Consider the following 11,429-nt stretch of genomic DNA (forward strand, 5'->3'; position numbering starts at 1 on the left):
AAGGGAAGGGAAGGGAAGGGAAGGGAAGGGAAGGGAAGGGAAGGGAAGGGAAGGGAAGGGAAGGGAAGGTGCTTCAGTGTCTAAATAAAAGCAGAATGATGCCAAAACCTGTACAAAGACCCTTATTTAATTATTTATTTTTTTTGGATGATAAGAAGAGTGTAATTATACCTGAGCTTCCAGATGTATAAGGATATTTTTAAGACATGATTTTTGGTTTTATTTAGGTGTTGTTGAGATAGAAGATAAACCAAAGGAAATTCTTCAAAGAGAAAAAAGAAGCCCTCACGTGTAGAATCATAGTATCATAAAATCACTTCAGTGGGAGAAGACCTTTAAACTTGTGTCCAGCCATTAACCCAGCACTGTCAAGCCCACCACTAAACTGTGTCCCCATATGCCACATCTGCACATCTTTTAAACACCTCCAGGGATGGTGACTATCTTTTCACACTTTTGGTTTAGCCAAAATATGCTGCCTGAACTGCTTGGTATGAATCCTTTAAATGTTACTTGTGTAAGACTCACTCAAAGTGAATTAAATCCAGCACTGAAAAACTTTCAGGCTGGTCCTATTTTCATCAATGAAATTCAAGCTGGAATTACCCTGCACCCTGGCCATTTTTAGGACTTTTCCATTGTAAATGAAGCTAAACATAAAACACTAGTTTATAATGCTGGATAAAACTCTCTAAATTGCTATTCAGCATCAATCAAAATTAGAATACTCCCTTTACTTCCCCAACCCCCTGAAAAAAAAACCTATTTTGCAGTAAGTTTTTCAGATAGTTTGACTTTTTTGTATTCAAAACCAAAAACCTTCTAATGATTCTATTTTTAGTATCATTAGAGAAAGGTTTGTGACAGGCATCTAGGTGCCAACAAATTTAAATCCTTATTAGCAGGTGCTGTGAAAAATCTCTGCTTTAAGAATCACAAACTTGGAGAAATAACAGGCAGCTACACAGAACAAGCATGTTGCAAACCAAAAAGAGAGGGGACAGAATGAGAGGTTAGGACACTTAAAATAGATATTTTGAATAATGGCATAAGAAGAAAGCAGGTATCTAACCTGAAAGGATCACTGAGAGACAATATAATCCATTTCTTCCCTATAAACAGGGTCAAATGTGCCTACACTGTTCCTGGCAGATGTTTGTCTAACCTCATCTTAACCATGCATCATGACTGTGCCCTCAAAACTCTCAAAACAACCTGTTTCCATGAATATGTACCCCTTTAACAGTAGAAAGATTTAGGGATTTTTTTATTTTTACTTTTTTTAATGTTTTACTGTCTCATCCAAACTTGCCTTGCTACACTGAAAACCCATTTCTTTTTGTCCTATCAAGAGAGAACAAAAATTAATATTTGGAGGAACATGTTTTGTTTTTTTGGTTTTTTTTTTCTTTTTTTCAGAATAAAGACTAAAAAACCTTCTATTCCTAATAAGATAAAAATAAGTACCAAGTTCTCATTCCTTCAGAATTTCATTTAGCCTCCACAAACACCCAAAGATTAATAATGACTTGTGATTGATTCAGCCAGTTTTTACAATATTCTGGCACAGGTGTTATGATCCAGATAATTTCTTAAACTGCTTTAAGTGTTCTCCCATCTGTCTTTCAACTGGTCTAACCTGACCTTTCATTCAGTTATTGCCTGTCTCAATAGCAGTTTGTCAAGCAATAATCTGAGAAACTGAACTAAGAAAGATTTAAATATTTCATATTTTATTTTTCATCCGTCCACAACTTTCCCTCTTTGCTGAGTGGAGTAAGTTTTTTCCATGTTGTACTTATATAATATGTATTTTATACTGCATGGTCTTGCTTTGTTTATCTTAATATGTCTTAAATTTTCTGGATTTTTTTCTTTTGTTCCTATCTAATTCTTTTTCTCAGAATTCATTCTCAGTAACTTGACCAAATCTCCACATCCTCTCTTATTACACTTGGATTTTTTTTAGCTAACCTTTTTCTTATAGCACTTCATATTCTTTCTCTTCATTGAAATGATTAATATCTGAAGATTTAATATAGCTTCTCACAGAACTGCCAACAATTCTTAACTCCTTTTTCCATCTCAGACTTGTCTCCTGTGATTAGCAATACCACTGCGACCATAAATCTGAAACCACATGCAGAAACCTAGCACAACCTTTGCACATAGCAGGGAATGAATTTTAGAAGTGAGAAATGACTCACAGAACAAATATGAACTCCTTCTATATATATAAACTGGGAAAAGTCTCCTCTTGGATGGTACAAGAATTTGACAGGTATTGAAATGCGTAATGATGGGTTAATGTTACTGCATTTAATCCCAGCAGTCAATGGCGAAGAAAGCATACTTTCATAAAATATATTTCTATGGTGCAGTAAGCTGCATAGAGAATTAGAACCCATTTAAAAGCTTAAGACTGCTTTTCTGAAGGGCAAGATTCAGCCACTCTGAATAGCAAGAGCTAACTTAATAAAAGGTTCTGTTGTTTGGACATCATATTCACCAGATGCCAGAGTGACATGCTTTAAATAATAAATTTTAATATTAGGTTACTTAACAGATAACAGACAAAGGTATGTCCAATTTACATATTTCATATAAAAGTTTGCGTGTTCCCATGGAGACAGAAATTAGGCTCACTAAAGTCAGTGCAAAGCCTCAGATTTACTTCTCTCAGTGGTCTCCCAATCCACCTTTAATGTGTAAGAAAAGATAATGTCAAGTTTGACAATAAACATAATCAAAGCATGAGTGAAGAGTTGTGCAGTCACACAGACTTGTTAACCAAGTAGAGGTACATAGCATTTCTGCTCAGATATAGGGAAATAAATAAAGTCTATCCCATAAGTCAGGTGTGAGAAAAGAATAAATAGGTGCTGATGTAGAAAGATCTATGGACCTGTTTATCCTGTTAGTGTTGAGCCAAGCTATGACTATTGGAGAACATATCATTCAAGTGGCTTTTATACTGCTGTATAACAGGCTGATCAAATAGGCTTATAAAACATTTAAGAACATAGGAAAACTACTACAGATTAACAAAAAACGTTTGACAAAGCTTTGGGAAAGGGAAAAAACATCTGAAAATATATAGAGGACTCTACAGCAGACACCCAGGAAGTTACAGTTCTCAAGTCACTGACACGCTCAATACAGTAGACTTAGAAGTCTGTACATGGTGGTGGCTTGAAAACAAATTAAAATCCAGAAAGACAAGCTGAAATTTCTCAAGAACCTTCATAAAAGCATGCAGATTTGCAGGCTGCATGCTACAATGTGAATATGCTTTTCTCAAAAATTAAACTGTAATATATTTTCTACTTGAACATTAAAAAGGTGATATTTAGAGCACATCTTGTCTACTGGACATCATCACAGTTCCAGACAGATTTCAAAATCCATAGAATCTCAGAATTATTAAGGTTGAAAAAGATCTCAAAGATCACCAAGCCCAATCTTTGACCAAACACCACCTTGTCCACTTAACCACAGCACTGAGTGCCATGTCCAGTCATTTCTTGAACGCTTCCAGGGATGATGACTCCACCACTTCCCTGGGAAGCCCATTCCAATGCTTGACAACTTTTTCCTTTAATAATTTCTGCCTGATATCTAACCCTTCCATGGCTCAGCTTGAGCCCATTTCATAGCAAAATATCTATTATCAGATAAAGCAAATTATTCAACTACCCTTCCCAAATGAATAAGGAATTTAGTGCCATTACCAAACAACTTAATGCAAACCAAAAAGTAAATAATAACAAGAGACAACACTACTCTGAGAGAACAGAAAACACATTGCTCTATCCAGCAGTGGGTCAGCATTCCCCTGTTAAAGTAACTGCCAAAATATATTATTCTTCTCTTGAAAGACCACATATTGCAACATGCTATACTGAACCAGACAACTGAGGCACACACAGCTTTCCCTTCTGCAAAAGGTTGCATAAACTGCTATCCTTAGGGGAGCACTAGATTATTCTAAGCTTGAAAAGAGCACAATGCTAGGAAAATATAAGAAAAAGATAGGTATTTCTTGGCATCATTTTGATCTACAAATTTTGTCCTGAGGTACTCAGAAATAACTGACTCAACACAAAAGATACTGAGAGAGAACTTAAGTTTTAGGGAAGTTCAGGACATAGAGGTACTTGAAGGGGTAACACCAAAAGAGTAATGACATCTAAAAAATTTTCTTTTTTTTTCTAATGTCACAGAGCTTTTTAGCTTCTTGATGAAAATAAATAATGTTAAAGCCATTTCTGTGGCACCAGATGGTTGCAGGGTGAGCCTTGCACCCAGCAGCTACAGGGACTTCCTATCCTGTGGCAGGATGAGGACCAAGCTCCTTTTACTTGCATAAAGTCTGAGCTTAGCATTTAACATTAACAGCACTTTATAATAATATATAAAACATCAACATTTCCACCCAAGCTTTGCTTTAAGCTGTGCTAGAGATACTTTCTGAAAAGAAAGATAATCTTTTAGGTAGCCTGCTGCCCTTACGAGAGTCAGAGAGGGAAAAATGTGGCCCAGCAGTGCTTGTGTAAGAAAAATGGAAGGACTGAAATGTTTTATTCCTTTACAAGAGCATTATCTATTATCCAGTCTGTCCACACGAGAGTCATGGTCTATGCTTTACTCTTCTTTTAGATCTATTTCTTCCAAAATAAACACATTTGAATTTAGCTGTTCAAAATGCTCATGTTCAGTCCTCTGTCTGTAAGTTCCAATGCCAATTCTGCCAGATTCATGACCCCAGAGCTTGGTCATATATTACTGGAAGTATTTACAGTACAAAGGGTTATGGTGCAGGATTTGGAAAGATGAGATACTCTAACAGTATGGTGGTACTTACACAGACAGTTGTTTATGAACAAATTAGAATAAGGTCATGCCTCCCATGGGGATGACTCAAGAGGAGTTCAAGGTACTCCCAGAGCACAAAAAGCTGCAGGTTACCTCCTCCCAGCTGACATTTGGCAGCAGAGCACATGCACTTCCAGGCATTTGCATTGCAAAATGAACAGGCATATAAATCACCTAAAATCTCAGCTGTTCACCTGACAATGCAACAAAGAGTAGATGATTAACAGCACTTAGCTATGACTAAGCGAGAAGTGACATGAGATTTACTCCATGTTTTACAGTCAATAGTTCATTTTGGTTTTCATCTCTGCTTGGCTTTGCATTATACTTTGTTAATTGCTTCAGGAAATGGTTAGAGTCTACAGACTGCCTGGAAATTGGGATGTTTTAAGAGAATGTACTGAAGCACATTGATCTGAATGATATGGAATCTATTCTTTCCCGACGCCTCATAGCAACTGACCTTACCTGATTGCACAAGTCAACCACTCTTGCATTAACAGTTCACAGCTGCTGGTTCCACTATTCATCTGTTTTATATATATCATAAATCTTTTACTTGAAAAGCAGCTAGCCAACATGCAGGACTCTGTAACATATTGAAACGCCTCTGCTATTTGAAACTGTGGTTAGCTCCTAGGGATGGGTTTCATTCTAGGCAGAAAAGTGCTTTCTGCTGGCATACACTGTTAGAAAAAGCAGTGACATGTAGACTTCTTAATTATGGAAAACCACACCAAATAACACCTTTAGGCAAGTCATTATGAATATATGAACACATGCACTTACCAGTAATCTCTACGGAACACAAATTATCCCCCTAAATATAGCGCTGATACTATCTCTGTCTTTTAGCATTTACTAAGTTATATTATATCCCAATCAGTTGCTTCACAGAGTTATACAGAAGATTTTAACTAAAAATTATAAAATCATATAATAGGTTGGGTTGGAAGGAAGCCTGAACATCATCGAGTTCCAACCCAAGCCAAAAGCTGGCATGACAAGCACTAGATCAGGTTGCCCAGCGCTCCATCCAACCTGGCCTTCAACACTTCCAAGGGATGGGGCACCCACAGCTTCTCTGGGCAACCTGTTCCAGTGCCTCACCACCCTCACAGTAAAGAATTAATTCCTAATAGCAAATCTAACTCCGCCCTGTTTCAGTTTGAAGCCATTCCCATTAACCCTATCACGAGGAAATTTTAAAAGCCATCTTTACGTGCTGGAAAGCTGCTATAAGGTCTCCCCAGAGCCTTCTCCAGACAGAGCAACCCCCAACTCACTCAGCCTGTCTCCATAGGAGAGGTTCTTTAACCTTTTTATCACCTTTTATCACCTTTGTGATTCTCCTCTGGACTCACTCCAACAGGTCCACACCCTTCTTATGCTTGGAACCCCAGAGCTAGATGCAGCACTGCAAGTGTGTCTCACCAGAGCAGGGTAGAGGAGCAGAATCACCCTGCTGGCCATGCTGCTTTTGGCTTTCTGGGCTGCAAATGCACAGCGTTGACATGTCCAGCTTCTTGTTAACCAATAACCCCAAATCTTTCTCCTCAGAGCTGCTCTTAATCCATTCACCACCCAGTCTGTGCTTGTGCTTGGGATTGCCCCAGCCCAGGACAAGACCTCGCACTTGGCCTTGTTGGACTTCATGAGGTTGGCAGGGACACACATCTCAAACCTGACAAGGTCCCTCTGGATGTCCTCCCTTCCTTCCTGAGCCTGTCAACCTCAGGCTGGTGTGGTTGGCAAACTTGCTGAGGGTCCACTTAATTCCATGGTTCGTGTTGGCAGTGCAGTTACATTATGTTTTCCCTTTGTTCCTTGGCCTCCAAGGTCTCACATCCCCGACACCTCGGTGCTTGATAAAACACCCCTATGTGCTCTTTGCAATCAGACATGAAACAGAGACTCAGAATTGTCCTCCAGCATTGCAGTTTTGTCTGAGATACAGATATTTAATGATTTGGTGGGGTTTCATCTGTCATATCCATTATTTCTGTGCCACTCTATCTAAAAAGCATTTTCAAATGATCCAATAAACTAAGTAGCAAAAGTTCTTCTAATTATTTGATGCAACCACTGTCCACAGAAAATGGCAATTTTTGTCCTTGTCATTTCAGTCACTTGAAATAGATATGGAAAACTTGAGATTTCAGCTTCTCATTTTGTTTCTGAAGCAGCAAAGTATCAGCCACTATTAACTATGTGCAATGTACCTGAATACAAATGAGAGAGAAAATTTCAAGTGAATCTTATCTATATAATGCTACCAGAGAGTGCAGTGGTTCAATACCCACATGGACAAGAACAGCCAGAACAGAGGCAACCACTGCTTTTCAACAAGGTAAGTCCACATAGTTTAACCTTTAAAAAATTTTCTGCTCAAGTTGTAGTGGCAACTTGTAAACAATTGGTAGTTAATAGAGATCAATATACATTTATCTATTTCAGTTCTCCATAGATGAAAATTGATGAGAGAACAGACATTATTAAAGCAGACATTATGCTGAAGAAAAATGGATTAGGAATGCAATTTTCAAAGGGCTTTCTGTTTACCTCAGAAAACCTGTGCCTGCAAAAGTCCGTGAGGCTGTGATGTTTTGCACACAGGTTTGAGAAGTTTAAATTGGGATGGGCAGGGCAGAAAAAATTGCACCATGAACTGTTTTTCTCTTCATAAGACACAGTTATGAGAATTTCAGCATGTCCTGCTATAAATACAGCTATCAATACACAGACAAAACCGAGCCATGCCCCCTGGGAGGAGGATAAGTGGTGCCTCAGTCCTGCTGGGGGAGGCAGGGCAACCCCTAATCCCAGCCTGATGGACAAGAGACTCACAGAATCTTCTCCCACCTTCACTCCTCTCTCATTTCCGTTTTTAGTTATTAAAGCTTCAATTTGCTAGGAGATCAGCCTTCAGTTTCTCCATAAGTTGCTCTCTCCTCTCTGCAGCTTGTTCAGAATGGATTAGAACACAGCCAGGGAGGAAGAGCTTTCCTAGGCTGCAGCGGGCAGCTGAGCAAAACCACAACAGTTCAGCTGGATTCATGAGCCTGCGTCCCTGGGTGGAAAATGTTCATTGCCAGAATAATCCAAGGGTCTGAGAAACCAGAGTTTTCCCCAGGCAAAGGAGTCTACTACAAGTAAATTAGTTTTCTAATAGCAACCTTTTTCATAACTTTCAAAAATAAATTTCTCATTCAAAACCACAAGGGTTTTGCTCTTCTCATAGATATTTTGAGAGCTTGCAGGTAAGCCTGGAAAAGTTTACAAATTCCCATTTTCCAGTTCCAATACCTGTGACTTGATATGATTTTGTACGTGACTTTAAACGTTTTATATTTTTTAAGGGAGCCTTAAAGATGCCTGATTATGCACTCTCCTGGCTAACAAAACCCACATTTGTTTCTATTTTGCATACCTGATTTCTGATGCTGCTGCACAAACCAGTTGCTTGCTTTGGGAACTAGACACTAACAAAATTTTCTAGTAAGTCTGTGCTGTTCAAAACCCCAAAATAAACCAAAACTCCAGAAGCTTACACAGATTTATTTTCACTTCTCACTAAACTTGACAAAGAATTCCTTTTTCTGTAGTGAAACCTGCATACCACCAAATTTTGAAGATCAAGGGTCTACTTTATGGTGATAGTGCTGCTTGACTGTTTAATTCGTTATAAGACTGACCCTAGAGCAATGGAAGCTCTTTACTCACTGGAATAATGGCATTATGTTAGCATGGATGGTATTAAACCTTATCAATAAAAAAGTTTTAATGTATAGAAAGAAATACTCACTGTCCTTGCCTTCACACCTCTCACCCTGAAACTGCTGACCTATGACCACGAGAAAGGGGAAACATATTGCTCCATAATCCTCTTTCTTATGTATGTAATTCATAACACAGTTAAAAGACATCTGAAACTGACCATAACTTCTAAAACAAAATGTTGCATGCTGCAGGGGAAATGGTCTCACATTAAGAAGTGTTCATCTACCTGAAAGTTTTATTCACTTCAGGGTGGGGTCCCAGTACATCTCTTAACAAAATCTTATTTCAAAAACAACTCAGCTTCACAGACCAATTCTGCACGAGCAGCATCAAAGGGTTGGTCATGTCTTTGTGATTTACATGAGATTGTCATTTCACAAATGGGAAGATGGGTTTCTGACTCCAGCTAACCCAGAGCTCCCTCTGAGACAATCCAGCCTCCATCACTGAAGTTTCCACAGGCTACATCCTTTCTCTGTGCCTTTAGTGTTCTTCCACAGATGTAAGTGGGGACTCAACTGGGCACCACAATCCAGATCTAATTTAATGATTCTTTTGTGTAGCGCAAGTGAGAAAAAAAATCCACTTTAGTCCTCTCCAGCTGCCCTGGAGAGGGCAAGAGAAAGAAGAAAATATGCAGGGGGAAAAATAGGAAATTCATCTGCAATAGGCAAAACTAAATCCAAATCTGTTTACACACAGGAAATGAAAATGTGCTGTAAGAATTTACCACATTTTTATGTATTAGCTCTCCAGAGATAAACTGCCCTTTAGGACATGAATTCTGGGTATCACGGTTAACAATGAGAGAATGAAATTCCAATTACTCGCCTTGGGCACTATGAGAAAAACTCAGAAAATAAACACACCATTTCTACTGGTCCTAGCAGCCCTACTCATACACAAGGGGCAGAGAGAATTTGTGATAGAGGGGATCCCCTTCATAACATTATAACATTAATGTCACCATAATGTTTTGCATTTTGGTTTTCCTTTATCTTGAGGCTATTCCACTTCCAGTCACTGCTGAACAGGGCATGTTGCTATTAAAAACAACAAGTAACCTAATATAGCTTTATTACCATGCTCTGGGAACCTGGGAAACAGATAAGCAATGACTCAAGAAAAAAAAGCTTTTATCTACTTAATGTAGCAAGTGAGCATATGAACAGAGGCCAATGGAAGTCTCTGATGGAAAGCAACCAGCTCTGAACTTTGGTCCAATGCAATGGTCACAAGAGACTTTCACAAGGACTGAAGCATGTTGAAAAACAAATTAAAAGGAAGACATTACATGTAAGCAAAGCATACAGGAAATTGATAGAAATGCAATAATGGAGGGAAAAAAGGAGTTCAGTTCCTCAAGACGTAAAGAAAGGACATCATAAAAACTTCCAGAGAAAATGTTAAACTGTAAAAAAACTAACCAGAAAGAATGTTTATGCTTAGCTAGGCTAGATGTTACTTTATGTTTTGAGCCAACCTTCACCTTATGTCACATTAACACACTCACCTGGGAAGAGTCTGTGTTTGTCTACTTGTCATTTCATGGATCAGCTGCAGAACACTTCCCACTGCCAAAAAGGTCCCCAGGGGCCCCCTCTGGCTGGAGACCACTGGTGCCTGGGTCACTCAACCCAGCATCGCTGGTGACACTGGGAGAAAAAGGCCATCCCCTCTTCCCATTGCTCCTCCTCCATCCAGGCAGCACAGCCAGTCACGGAACTGTGCTAGGAAATGGATTTAAAAAATTATCTGGATTGAATTAATTTATTATTTAAATAATATAATAATTATTTAAATAATATATAATTAATTTAAATCAATTGATTACCCTCAGATGAGGTAGGAGAAGCAATGGTGTCATGAGCTTTACTTCCAACTGTCTGCTGAAAACCTTTATTTCCTGTTTTTCCCCACAGCAGAGCTGTAGTGCTTGTGTAAGCAGACTGCAGCTTGAAAATTAACTTTGTGGATATTATGCTTTTCATGTAGCTTTGCACACACCTGCTGGGAATTCTGCTGTGGCTATTCTGAACTGAGTCCATACCAAAAAGGACTATAAAGGAGTGTCTGAAGGAACAAGCTAGAGAAATACGTGGAAAATTCTTCTCACCTTTAAATACAAAATGTACAAGTGCATTGCATTATCTTCCAGTTAGCAACACTGGCTGAATAATTATATTTTACTGTACCTCACTCTTTAAATATAACATTTCTAGAGAAATTAGGAGAATGTGTGATTGTAGGCAGCTGACCTCATCTGCTCCAGTATATTCCATAAAGTAGAATAATTTATAATCACCATTTATTATTAACCAGATTAGTTTCTGGACAGTAAGAGCAGAACTCATCTGTTTTTATTCTCATGGTCGAGCACGCAGCAAAGAGGAGTGGCAAGTGTTAGAGCAGCATCTCTGAATGGCCCAGTCCCATCTGCATTGCATGAGGGAAGCTCCATTGCTGCCTTGCAGAGTCTGTAGTCCAACACCAGGGCCCTTCCAAAACATTTTTGGCATTTTGCCTGTAAATACACAATGTTTTTTGAACAGTAGAGAGCAGAAAAAGGGGAAAGGAGAAGATTTCTGCTTGGCCTGAGAAGAAGTTTCCCCAGGGGCCACCATGCCAGACCCAGTCAGAAGAGGAAGACTCCAGAATTGACAGAAATAATTTACAGCTCTCATTTGCTTCTTTCCTTCTCATAAATAAGATAACAGGCACATCAGTGCTGGGACACTCCCAGCCTACTTGAAAACTGCTGGCATTTCATAGCT

The 11,429-nt window shown here is 38.8% G+C and overlaps 1 long non-coding RNA gene across 3 annotated transcripts in view; it reads right to left on the bottom strand.

Moving 5' to 3' along the window:
* Nucleotides 1-10,559, bottom strand: part of LOC107201682 — a 173,056-nt gene extending 162,497 nt beyond the window's left edge. For all 3 annotated transcript variants that reach the window (XR_001520344.2, XR_001520340.2, XR_001520339.2), the window contains exons 1-2: nt 10,490-10,559; nt 10,169-10,385 (exon numbers count right to left, since the gene is read on the bottom strand). This is a non-coding gene — a long non-coding RNA (uncharacterized LOC107201682). The remainder of the gene's footprint in view (nt 1-10,168; nt 10,386-10,489) is intronic.
* Between the last annotated feature and the right edge of the window lie 870 nt (nt 10,560-11,429).

Source organism: Parus major, chromosome 3, assembly GCF_001522545.3.
Source record: "Parus major isolate Abel chromosome 3, Parus_major1.1, whole genome shotgun sequence".
In the NCBI taxonomy this organism is placed as follows: Eukaryota; Metazoa; Chordata; class Aves; order Passeriformes; family Paridae; genus Parus; species Parus major.